The sequence below is a fragment of the Triticum aestivum genome, chromosome 4A (genome assembly GCF_018294505.1).
Source record: "Triticum aestivum cultivar Chinese Spring chromosome 4A, IWGSC CS RefSeq v2.1, whole genome shotgun sequence".
In the NCBI taxonomy this organism is placed as follows: Eukaryota; Viridiplantae; Streptophyta; class Magnoliopsida; order Poales; family Poaceae; genus Triticum; species Triticum aestivum.
In genome coordinates, this window is record NC_057803.1 from 68,345,755 (window position 1) to 68,359,034 (window position 13,280).

Sequence of the window (13,280 nt, forward strand, 5' to 3'; positions counted from 1 at the left end):
TTTTCCTATAGACTCAATGTGATCTTGGATCACTAAAATTTAAATGTAGAGTCTTGAGCTTTGAGCTTGAGCCAAACTTTTTGTCCTTAGTATTTTGAGGGGTCCACTTTCCTCGTCCATGCCATGCCATTCATTGAGCTTTTCCTAAAATATTAATCTTGGGAGAGGGAAAAGGAGAAGGAAGGAAGGGGGCGCCCCCCTTCCCTAGTCCAATTCGGACCAGACCAAGGGGAGGGGTGCGGCCACCCTTGAGGCCCTTTTCCTTGTTTCCCGTATGGCTCAATAAGGTCCAGTACGTATTCCCGTAACTCTCCGGTACTCCGAAAAATACCCAAATCACTTGGAACCTTTTCAATGTCCGAATATAGTCGTCCAATATATCGATCTTTACGTCTCGACCATTTCGAGACTCCTCGTCATGTCCCCGATCTCTCCGGGACTCCGAACTCCTTCGGTACATCAAAACACTTAAACTCATAATATAACTGTCATCAAAACCTTAAGCGTGCGGACCCTATGGGTTCGAGAACAATGTAGACATGACCGAGACACGTCTCCGGTCAATAACCAATAGCGGAACCTGGATGCTCATATTGGCTCCCACATATTCTACAAAGATCTTTATCGGTCAGACCGCATAACAACATACGTTGTTCCCTTTGTCATCGGTATGTTACTTGCCCGAGGTTCGATCGTCGGTATCTCAATACCTAGTTCAATCTCATTACCGGCAAGTATCTTTACTCGTTCCGTAATACATCATTCTGCAACTAACTCATTAGTTGCAATGCTTGCAAGGCTTAAGTGATGTGCATTACCGAGAGGGCCCAGAGATACCTCTCCGACAATCGGAGTGACAAATCCTAATCTCGAAATACGCCAACCCAACAAGTACCTTCGGAGACACCTGTAGAGCAACTTTATAATCACCAGTTACGTTGTGACGTTTGGTACCACACAAAGTGTTCCTCCGGTAAACGGGAGTTGCATAATCTCATAGTCATAGGAACATGTATAAGTCATGAAGAAAGCAATAGCAACAAACTAAACGATCAAGTGCTAAGCTAAAGAAATGGGTCAAGTCAATCACATCATTCTCCTAATGATGTGATCCCGTTAATCAAATGACAACACATGTCTATGGTTAGGAAACATAACCATCTTCGATCAATGAGCTAGTCAAGTAGAGGCATACTAGTGACACTATGTTTGTCTATGTATTCACACATGTATTATGTTTCCGGTTAATACAATTCTAGCATGAATAATAAACATTTATCATGATATAAGGAAATAAATAATAACTTTATTATTGCCTCTAGGGCATATTTCCTTCAGTCTCCCACTTGCGCTAGAGTCAATAATCTAGTTCACATCGCCATGTGATTTAACATCAATAGTTCACATCACCATGTGATTAACACCCATAGTTCACATCTACATGTGACCAACACCCAATGGGTTTACTAGATACAATAATCTAGTTCACATCGCTATGTGATTAACACCCAAAGAGTACTGAGGTGTGATCATGTTTTGCTTGTGAGAGAAGTTTAGTCAACGGGTCTGCCACATTCAGATCCGTAAATATTTTGCAAATTTCTATGTCAACAATGCTCTGCATAGAGCTACTCTAGCTAATTGCTCCCACTTTCAATATGTACCCAGATTGAGATTTAGAGTCATCTGGATCAGTGTCAAAATTTGCATCGACGTAACCCTTTATGACGAACCTTTTGTCACTTCCATAATCGAGAAACATATCCACTAAGGATAATTTTGACCAATGTCCAGTGATCTACTTCTAGATCACTATTGTACTCCTTTGCCAAACTCAGGGCATGGTATACAATAGGTCTGGTACACAGCATGGCATACTTTATAGAACCTATGGCTGAGGCATAGGGAATGACTTTCATTCTCTCTCTATCTTCTGCCGTGGTCGGATTTTGAGTCTTACTCAACTTCACACCTTGTAACACAGACAAGAACTCCTTCTTTGACTGTTCCATTTTGAACTACTTCAAAATCTTGTCAAGGTATGTACGCATTGAAAAACTTATCAAGCATCTTGATCTATCTCTATAGATCTTGATGCTCAATATGTAAGCAGCTTCACCGAGGTCTTTCTTTGAAAAACTTCTTTCAAACATTCCTTTATGCTTTGCAGAATAATTCTACATTATCTCTGATCAACAATATGTCTTTCACATATACTTATCAGAAATGCTGTAGTGCTCCCACTCACTTTCTTGTAAATACAGGCTTCTCCACAAGTTTGTATAAAACTATATGATTTGATCAAATTATCAAAGCGTATATTCCAACTCTGAGATGCTTGCACCAGTCCATAGATGGATCGCTGGAGCTTGCATATTTTGTTAGTACCTTTAGGATTGACAAAACCTTCCGGTTGCATCATATACAACTCTTCTTTAATAAATCCATTAAGGAATGTAGTTTTGTTTATCCATTTGCGAGATTTCATAAAATGCGGCAATTGCTAACATGATTCGGACACACTTAAGCATAGATACGAGTGAGAAACCCTCATCGTAGTCAACACCTTGAACTTGTTGAAAACCTTTTTGCGACAATTATAGCTTTGTAGATAGTAACACTACTATCAGCGTTCGTCTTCCTCTTGAAGATCCATTTAATCTCAATGGCTCGCCGATCAATGGGCAAGTCAATCAAAGTCCATACTTTGTTCTCATACATGGATCTCATCTCAGATTTCATGGCCTCAAGCCATTTCGCAGAATCTGGGCTCATCATCGCTTCCTCATAGTTCATAGGCTCGTCATGGTCAAGTAACATGACCTCCAGAACAGGATTATCGTACCACTCTGGTGCGGATCTCACTCTGGTTTACCTACGAGGTTCGGTAGTAACTTGATATGAAGTTTCATGATCATCATCATTAGCTTCCTCACTAATCGATGTAGTAGTCATAGGAACAGATTTCTGTGATGAACTACTTTCCAACAAGGGAGCAGGTACAGTTACCTCATCAAGTTCTAGTTTCCTCCCACTCACTTCTTTCGAGAGAAACTCCTTTTCTAGAAAGGATCCATTCAAAGCAACGAATATATTGCCTTTGGATCTGTGATAGAAGGTGTACCCAACATTTTCTTTTGGGTATCCTATGAAGACGCACTTCTCCGATTTGGGTTAGAGCTTATCAGGTTGAAACTTTTTCACATAAGCATTGCAACCTCAAACTTTAAGAAACGACATCTTAGGTTTCTTGCCAAACCATAGTTCATACGATGTCGTCTCACCGGATTTAGATGGTGCCCTATTTAATGTGAATGTAGCTGTCTCTAATGCATAACCCCAAAACGATAGTGATAAATCGGTAAGAGACATCATAGATTGCACCATATCTAATAAAGTACGGTTATGATGTTCGGACACACCATTACACTGTAATGGTGTTCCAGGTGGCATGAGTAGTGAAACTATTTCACATTGTTTTAACTAAAGGCCAAATTCGTAACTCAAATATTTTACTTCTGCGATCATATCGTAGATACTTTTATTTTTGTTACGATGATTCTCCACTTCACTCTGAAATTCTTTGAACTTTTCAAATGTTTCGGATTTGTTTTTCATCAAGTAGATATACTCATATCTGCTCAAATCATTTGTGAAGATCAGAAAATAATGATACCTGCCGCGAGCCTTAATATTCATCGGACCACATACATCAGTATGTATGATTTCCAACAAATCTGCTGCTCGCTCCATTGTTCCGGAGAACGAGTCTTAGTCATCTTGCCCATGAGGCATGGTTCGCAAGCATCAACTGATTCATAATCAAGTGATTCCAAAAGCCCATCAGCATGGATTTTCTTCATGCGCTTTACACCAATATGACCTAAATGGTAGTGCCACAAATAAGTTGCACTATCATTATTAACTTTGCATATTTTGGCTTCAATATTATGAGAATGTGTATCACCACAATCGAGATCCAACAAACCATTTTCATTGGGTGTATGACCATAGAAGGTTTTATTCATGTAAATAGAACAACAATTTATTCTCTTACTTAAATGAATAACCGTATTGCAATAAACATGATCAAATCATATTCATGCTCAACGCAAACACAAAATAACACTTATTTAGGTTCAACACTAATCCCGAAAGTATAGGGAGTGTGCGATGATGATCATATCAATCTTGGAACCACTTCCAACGCACATCGTCACTTCACCCTTAACTAGTCTCTGTTCATTCTACAAATCCCGTTTCGAGTTACTACTCTTAGCAACTGAACCAGTATCAAATACCGAGGGGTTGCTACGAACACTAGTAAAATACACATCAATAATCTGTATATCAAATATACCTTTGTTCACTTTGCCATCCTTCTTATCCGCCAAATACTTGGAATAGTTCCGCTTCCAGTGACCAGTCCCTTTGCAGTAGAAGCACTTAGTCTCAGGCTTAAGACCAGACTTGGGCTTCTTCACTTGAGCAGCAACTTGCTTGCCATTCTTCTTGAAGTTCCCCTTCTTCCCTTTGCCCTTTTCTTGAAACTAGTGGTCTTGTCTACCATCAACACTTGATATTTTTCTTTATTGCTACCTTCGTCGATTTCAGCATTACGAAGAGCTTGGGAATCGTTTCCGTTATCCCTTGCATATCATAGTTCATCACGAAGTTCTACTAACTTGGTGATGGTGACTAGAGAATTCTGTCAATCACTATTTTATCTGGAAGATTAACTCCCACTTGATTCAAGCGATTGTAGTACCCAGACAATCTGAGCACATGCTCACTGCTTGAGCTATTCTCCTCCATCTTTTAGCTATAGAACTTGTTGGAGACTTCATATCTCTCAACTCGGGTATTTGCTTGAAATATTAACTTCAACTCCTGAAACATCTCATATGGTCCATGATGTTCAAAACGTCTTTGAAGTCCCGATTCTTAGCCGTTTAAGCATGGTGCACTAAACTATCAAGTAGTCATCATATTGAGCTGTTCATAACATCTACATCTGCTCCTGCAATAGGTTTGTCACCTAGCGGTGCATCAAAGACATAATTCTTCTGTGCAGCAATGAGGATAAACCTCATATCACGGATCCAATCCACATCATTGCTACTAACATCTTTCAACTTAGTTTTCTCTAGAACATATCAAAAATAAAACAGGGGAGTTAAACGCGAGCTATTGATCTACAACATAGATATGCTAATACTACCAGGACTAAGTTCGTGATAAATTAAAGGTCAATTAATCATATTACTTAAGAACTCCCACTTAGATAGACATCCCTCTAATCCTCTAAGTGATCATATGATCCAAATCAACTAAACCATGTCCGATCATCATGTGAGATGGAGTAGTTTCAATGGTGAACATCACTATGTTGATCATATCTACTATATGATTCACGCTCGACCTTTCGGTCTCAGTGTTCCGAGGCCATATCTGTTATATGCTAGGCTCGTCAAGTTTAACCTGAGTATTCCGCATGTGCAACTGTTTTGCACCCGTTGTATTTGAACGTAGAGCCTATCACACCTGATCATCACGTGGTGTCTCAGCACGAAGAACTTTCGCAACGGTGCATACTCAGGGAGAACACTTATACTTTGATAATTTAGTGAGGGATCATCTTATAATGCTACCGCTAATCAAAGCAAGATAAGATGCATAAAAGATAATCATCACATGCAATCAATATAAGTGATATGATATGGCCATCATCATCTTGTACTTGTGATCTCCATCTCCGAAGTACTGTCATGATCACCATCGTCACCGGCGTGACACCTTGATCTCCATCTTAGCATCGTTGTCGTCTCGCCAATCTTATGCTTCCACGACTATCACTACCGCTTAGTGATAAAGTAAAGCATTACAGCACGATTGCATTGCATAGAATAAAGCGACAACCATATGGCTCCTGCCAGTTGCCGATAACTCGGTTACAAAACATGATCATCTCATACAATAAAATTTAGCATCATGTCTTGACCATATCACATCACAACATGCCCTGCAAAAACAAGTTAGACGTCCTCTACTTTGTTGTTGCAAGTTTTACGTGGCTGCTACGGGCTTAGCAAGAACCGTTCCTACCTACGCATCAAAACCACAACGATAGTTTGTCAAGTTGGTGCTGTTTTAACCTTTGCAAGGACCGGGCGTAGCCACACTCGGTTCAACTAAAGTTGGAGAAACTGACACCCGCCAGCCACCTGTGTGCAAAGCACGTCGGTAGAACCAGTCTTGCGTAAGCGTACGCGTAATGTCGGTCCGAGCCGCTTCATCCAACAATACCGCCGAACCAAAGTATGACATGCTGGTAAGCAATATGACTTATTTGCCCACAACTCACTTGTGTTCTACTCGTGCAAAACATCAACGCATAAAACCTAGGCTCGGATGCCACTGTTGGGGAACGTAGTAATTTCAAAATTTCCTTACGCACACGCAAGATCATGGTGATGCATAGCAACGAGAGGGGAGAGTGTTGTCTACGTACCCTCGTAGACCGAAAGCGGAAGCGTTAGCACAACGCGGTTGATGTAGTCGTACGTCTTCACAGCCCGACCGATCAAGCACCGAAACTATGGCACCTCCGAGTTCTAGCACACGTTTAGCTCGATGACGATCCCCGGACTCTGATCCAGCAGAATGTCGGGGAAGAGTTCCGTCAGCCTGATGCCGTGGTGACAATCTTGATGTTCTACCGTCGCAGGGCTTTGCCTAAGCACCGCTATAATATTATCGAGGATTATGGTGGAAGGGGGCACCGCACACGGCTAAGAGATCAATGATCAATTGTTGTATCTTTGGGGTGCCCCCTGCACCCGTATATAAAGGAGCAATGGAGGAGGAGGTCGGCCCTAGGAGTGGGCGCGCCAAGTGTGGTGTCCTACTAGGACTCCCTAGTCCTAGTAGGATTCCACCTCCCATATGGAATAGGAAAAGAGGAAGGGAAAAGGAGAAGGAAGGAAGGGGGCGCCCCCCCTTCCCTAGTCCAATTCGGACCAGACCAAGGGGAGGGGTGCGGCACCCTTGAGGCCCTTTTCCTTGTTTCCCGTATGGCCGAATAAGGCCCAATACGTATTCCCGTAACTTTTCGATACTCCGAAAAATACCCGAATCACTCGGAACCTTTCCGATGTTCGAATATAGTCGTCCAATATATCGATCTTTACGTCTCAACCATTTCGAGACTCCTCGTCATGTCTCCGATCTCATCCGGGACTCCGAACTCCTTCGGTACATCAAAACTCATAAACTCATAATATAACTGTCATCGAAACCTTAAGCGTGCGGACCCTACGGGTTCGAGAACAATGTAGACATTACCGAGACACGTCTCCGGTCAATAACCAATAGCGGAACCTGGATGCTCATATTGGCTCCCACATATTCTACAAAGATCTTTATCGGTCAGACCACATAACAACATACGTTGTTACCTTTGTCATCGGTATGTTACTTGCCCGAGATTCGATCGTTGGTATCTCAATACCTAGTTCAATCTTGTTACCGGCAAGTCTCTTTACTCGTTCCGTAATACATCATCCTGCAACTAACTCATTAGTTGCAATGCTTGCAAGGCTTAAGTGATGTGCATTACCGAGAGGGCCCAGAGATACCTCTCCGACAATCGGAGTGACAAATCCTAATCTCGAAATACGCCAACCAAATAAGTACCTTCGGAGACACCTGTAGAGCACCTTTATAATCACCCAGTTACGTTGTGATGTTTGGTAGCACACAAAGTGTTCCTCCGGTAAACGGGAGTTGCATAATCTCATAGTCATAGGAACATGTATAAGTCATGAAGAAAGCAATAGCAACAAATTAAACGATCAAGTGCTAAGTTAACGAAATGTGGTCAATCACATCATTCTCCTAATGACGTGATCCCGTTAATCAAATGACAACTCATGTCATGGTTAGGAAACATAACCATCTTCGATCAACGAGCTAGTCAAGTAGAGGCATACTAGTGACACTATGTTTGTCTATGTATTCACACATGTATTATGTTTCCGGTTAATACAATTCTAGCATGAATAATAAACATTTATCATGATATAAGGAAATAAATAATAACTTTATTATTGCCTCTAGGGCATATTTCCTTCATCACGTTCTCAGCAACTGATGAGCATCAGTGTGATCTGGAATTTTTGGCTTCAACTTCCTCAAGACATGTGACTCATCATCTTCTTCTTCCATTTCAGCTTCAGGCACTGGGGCCTTGTTCTTCTCCTCAGCAGGGATGTTCCTGGTGCTCCTTTTTGGTTTTGGCTTTGGAGCTGGAGCAGCAGCCTTAGGAGCAGTCTTAGGCTTAGATGGAACAGCCCCTGCCCTGATGGCATCACCCATAAGCTTCTGAGCTTTGGGTGCTGGTGCAGCATCTTCTTCCTCTTCCTCTTCAGAATCTCTCATGATTGAGGATCTCCCAAGCACTCTGTCAGTGGTCTTCTTGACCCTCTCTTTCCTCTTCTTCCCTTCTGCAGCACCCTCTTTGGGTTCAGATTCCAAAGGTACTTGAGTAGATGCTCTGGCCTTAGACATTGGAATTCTCTTTGCAGGCATTTTGGTATTCATACCAGGCTTAGTTGCAGCAGCAGTGCTATACTCCTTGTTAACCACTTTCTTCTTGGAAGTGGCCTCATCCTCAACTGCCACATAGTCTTCATCCTCAGATTAAGAAGTTTTCTTCTTTCTGGCACTGGTGGCAGCCTTTGGCAGATTGCTTGGTGTGCTCCTGCTGCCATCATCTGAGCTACTAGAGGGACTAGTGCCCTCACTCAAGTGAACCTGCTCCTCTGACTTGTTCTAGTTGTCACTCTGATCAGACAATTGCAAATACTGACAGCTGACCCTGTGAATAGATATAGATGAGATAGAGTGGATGAGCATCACAAAATGCAGAGGTTTTTGCAAAAGAATGAGTCAAAAACTTAGTTTTAGTTTTCCACAGAAAGCATTTCGGATCAACCGATTTGTAAACTCGGTGATGCCGAAGTAGCTATTGGAACCTAAACTAGTGAACTTGGTCAGACCGAATCACAGTTCGGTGGCACCGAGACTGCTAGGGTTTCACAAAGTCCTGAACTCGGTCACACCGATTTGCAATTCTCGGTCAGACCAAGAATGACATGTGCAATGGCCTGAGCCGAATCGGTGGAACCGAGTTCTACAACTCGGTGGGTCCGAGATGGTTTCGGCGGAAACCTAACCCTAAATTCTCAATTCACGACTAAACTACGGAGTGTTTTCGATGGATAGAATGATCTCAATTGTGGCAAGATTCATGGCGAACACAATGTGCTAGGAATCAGATAAGGATAGCACAGTGATCGAGTTCATACCCTAGTTCGGCGATGAACTCGCTACAGCGGCAACAGCGGTGATGATCCCGTTGACGGCGGCGGAGACCAGCGACAGGAGGTGACTGGCGACGAGGAGGACGATCCGAAGACCCAGGGAGGCAGAGCAGGCTAAGCGCGGGTCTAGGAGGTTCGAAAAGTTTTCCAAAATTTGACCTGTGGATATATAAAGCTTGACCTTATCAGTGTGACCGAGTGGAACAACTCGGTGGCACCGAGATTCATAACTACAAGCAGTTACTGAAACTCGGTGTGACCGAAAAGTTCAAATCGGTTGCACCGAGATTGAAAACCTAGATCGACTTAGTGATCTCGGTATGACCGAAATGGATGAATCGGTCAGACCGAAACACACAAAGAATTTTTGGAAGTTTAAGTCTATGACGAATTGGGGACTCCGAGTGCTCCTCACACAGAGTGGTTCGAATCAGACTTGATCAAATTTTGTGATGTAGCATGAATAGAGTTTGATACGAGAAAAGCATAGATATCTAGAGAAGGTTCTTAGGCATTCTTGTCCATCCACTTGGCCAAAAGAAAAGGAAACCAATCAATCAAAACAACAAGTGGATGTCCTCGAATGAGTAAATTATGCAACCAACATGCTCACACAATAAAATGACAAATGAAATATGTGGCAAAGCATGCACAAACAATTCTAGCATCTATCAAGCAATTGGCGATGACTAGGTCATCTATATATGAGTATATTGACTTAGGAGTCAAATGAGAACATTTGATCATAGGTCATACTCATTGTTTAAGCACAAGTGGGGTTACCACTTTTACATAAAGTGTTGTTGTGTTCACACCATTAGAGTTTCTTTAACTCAATTTGTTAGAGTAAAGCTCCCCCTAGATGTGAGATCCCCCCTAAGAGGGATGAACTAACCTTGGGTTTTGTCGATGATGACTTCATGTAGGTGCTGAAGATGTGGATGCACTAAGTTGATGTAGATCATTCGGAGCTATCCTTCGGAGTGAGTTGCACTTTTAATACCTACATGGGTTAGTCCCACAAGGAACAAACAAGGATATCCATAGACATAGAGTGATGCACACACAAGATGATGTTTATGAAAGCTTTAGGTTACCTTGTCCCTTGTCTTACCAACAAGAGGGTTTGTGACTCCTTGAACTAGTGCAAGATGTGGAAGTTGATTGCACTTGTTCTTGCCAAAATGATAAGAGTGAAGTATGTTGGCGGAGTCACCCTCAAGAACTCTCTAGTTCTTCTTGTTTGGGATCCACACCATCTTGATGGGCATCCTCGGAGTTGTAGTTGTACTTGATGAAGTGGAACTTGATGTAGTCTTGGGAACCCACTTGACCAAGGCCTTAGGAGCTTCTTCAAATGCATCAATTTCCTCTTGAAGCTTGCCCTTGCCTTTTTGCTTGTGGTCTTGTGGTGGAAGATCATCTTGAGCTTGTGTCCCTTTGGAAGAAGTAGGATCATACTTGTCTTGTTGAGGAACAAACTTCGTCTTGGGGTATTGATCTTCTTCCCACTCAACTTCATTGGCATTGAACTTTCATTCAAAACCAATACCTTGATTCTTCCGGTGCCTTCCTTGCTTGCGTACAATTTCCTCGAATTGCTTACTCCCAGCAAGGCTCTTGTAAACACCTTTCTTTATAATTCCCTTCAATAAGCTATTTTCTTGCTCAAGTGTAACTTGGCTAAGAAAATCATTAGTGGAATCAAGAGAACTACTAGAAGCAACAACATTGGATTTAGCATAATTATTGTTACTAGAAGAAGAATCTTTCTTGTTCTTGTTACTAGACTTGACTTGAGGCATGTAAGTGGATAAGTGTAAACGCTTGGCAATTTAAGAAGAACTTTTCTTGCAAAGATCATCATTGATTGCCTTTAAGAACTCATGCTCTTGCTCAAGGTTGAGCTTTTCAAAATGTAATTTCTCATGAGTCCTTAAAAGTTCTCGATGATCTCCTAAGATAGTTTCATGAGCTAACTTAAGAGTGTTTAGTTCTTTAGTTAGAGACTCAATCTTCTCCTTATCATTGTCATTCGTTTCATCATAGTATTCATCACTATAGTTGTCAACAAGTAAATCATCATCACCTAACAAGTCATCTTCATCACCATTGAAATCAACATACTCGGGTTGTGATACCTTTGGACCTTTGGCCATGAAGCATCTTCCAATTCCTTCATTTGGTGAATCAAATATGTCGTAGGAGTTGGTTGACACAAGTGCTAGACCGGCAACACCTTCATCTTGAGTATATTCGGAGTTGGAGTGATAGCTTCTCTCAGAGTCATTGTCGGAGTCGGAGCCGGATACCCATTCACCAACATGAGCTTGATGTCTTCGTTTTGTGTAGCTCCTTGATGACTTGTCCTTCCTTTCTGAATCCTTGCTTCTCCGAGAGGGTCTTCGTTCATATCGATCATCCCTACTCCTTCTCTCCCTTGATGGTGATTCTTCTCTTCTACTTCTTCTTTTGGGAGAATCTTCTCTTCTCTTGTGGGGAGCCGTACACTCATTGGAGTAGTGTCCGGGTCTTCCACAATTGTAGCAGTTTCACTCTCGACTAGAAGATCTTTTGTCATTGTAGGACCTTGACTTGGAACTTCTCTCTTTGCTTCTATTCTTGTAGAATTTGTTGAAGTTCTTCACCATTAGGCTCAATTCTTCATTGAAGGTTTGTTACTCACTTGATGATGTGGGGGCTTCACATGAGGCTTTGTAAGCACCACTTGACTTGTTATGGAGCTCCTCCTTATCCTTGAGTGACATCTCATGAGCAACAATTCTTCCAATGACTTTCGTTGGCTTGAGATCTTTGTAATTTGGCATCATTTGGATCAATGTGCATACGGTATCGTATTTTCCATCCAAGGCTCTTAGGATCTTCTTGATGATTAATTTGTCGGTCATCTCTTCACTTCCTAAGCCGGCAATCTCATTTGTGATAAGAGCAAGCCTAGAGTACATATCAGCGACACCTTCACCATCCTTCATTTTGAACTTGTCAAGTTGACTTTGAAGCACATCCAACTTGGATTCCTTGACGGAGTCGATACCTTCGTGCATATCAATCAAAGTATCCCAAATTTCCTTTGCATTCTCAAGACGGCTGATTTTGTTGAATTCTTCGGGGCACAATCCGTTGAAGAGGATATCACAAGCTCGAGCGTTGTATTGCAGAATTTTCAACTCTTCCGCGGTGGCTTCACGATTTGGTTCTCTCCCATCAAAGAATTCACCTTGCAAGCCAACACACACGATAGCCCAAATGACAGGGTTATGGCCAAGAATATGCATTTTCATCTTATGCTTCCAACTAGCAAAATTAGTACCATCAAAGTAAGGACCTCTACGGTGATAATTTCCCTCGCTAGACGCCATACTCTCCTAGGTTGTGAAACCAAGGCTATGACCACCAAAAGCTATGAAAATCAAAGCAAATGGAGACCAAAGCTCTGATACCACTTGTAGGATCGAAAGTATGTCTAGAGGGGGGGTGATTAGACTACTTGACCAATTAAAAAACTATCCTTTTCCCAATTTTAGTCTTTGGCATATTTTAGCTATCTTAGCACAAGTCAAGCAATCTTAACACAATTCAAGCAAGCATGCAAAGAATCTATGAGCAGCGGAAAGTAAAGCATGCAACTTGCAAGAATGTAAAGGGAAGGGTTTGGAGAATTCAAACGCAATTGGAGACACAGATGTTTTTGTCGTGGTTCCGATAGGTGGTGCTATCATACATCCACGTTGATGGAGACTTCAACCCACGGAGGGTAACGGTTGCGCGAGTCCATGGAGGGCTCCACCCACGAAGGGTCCACGAAGAAGCAACCTTGTCTATGCCATCATGGCCATCGCCCATGAAGGACTTGCCTCACTAGCGGTAGATCTTCAC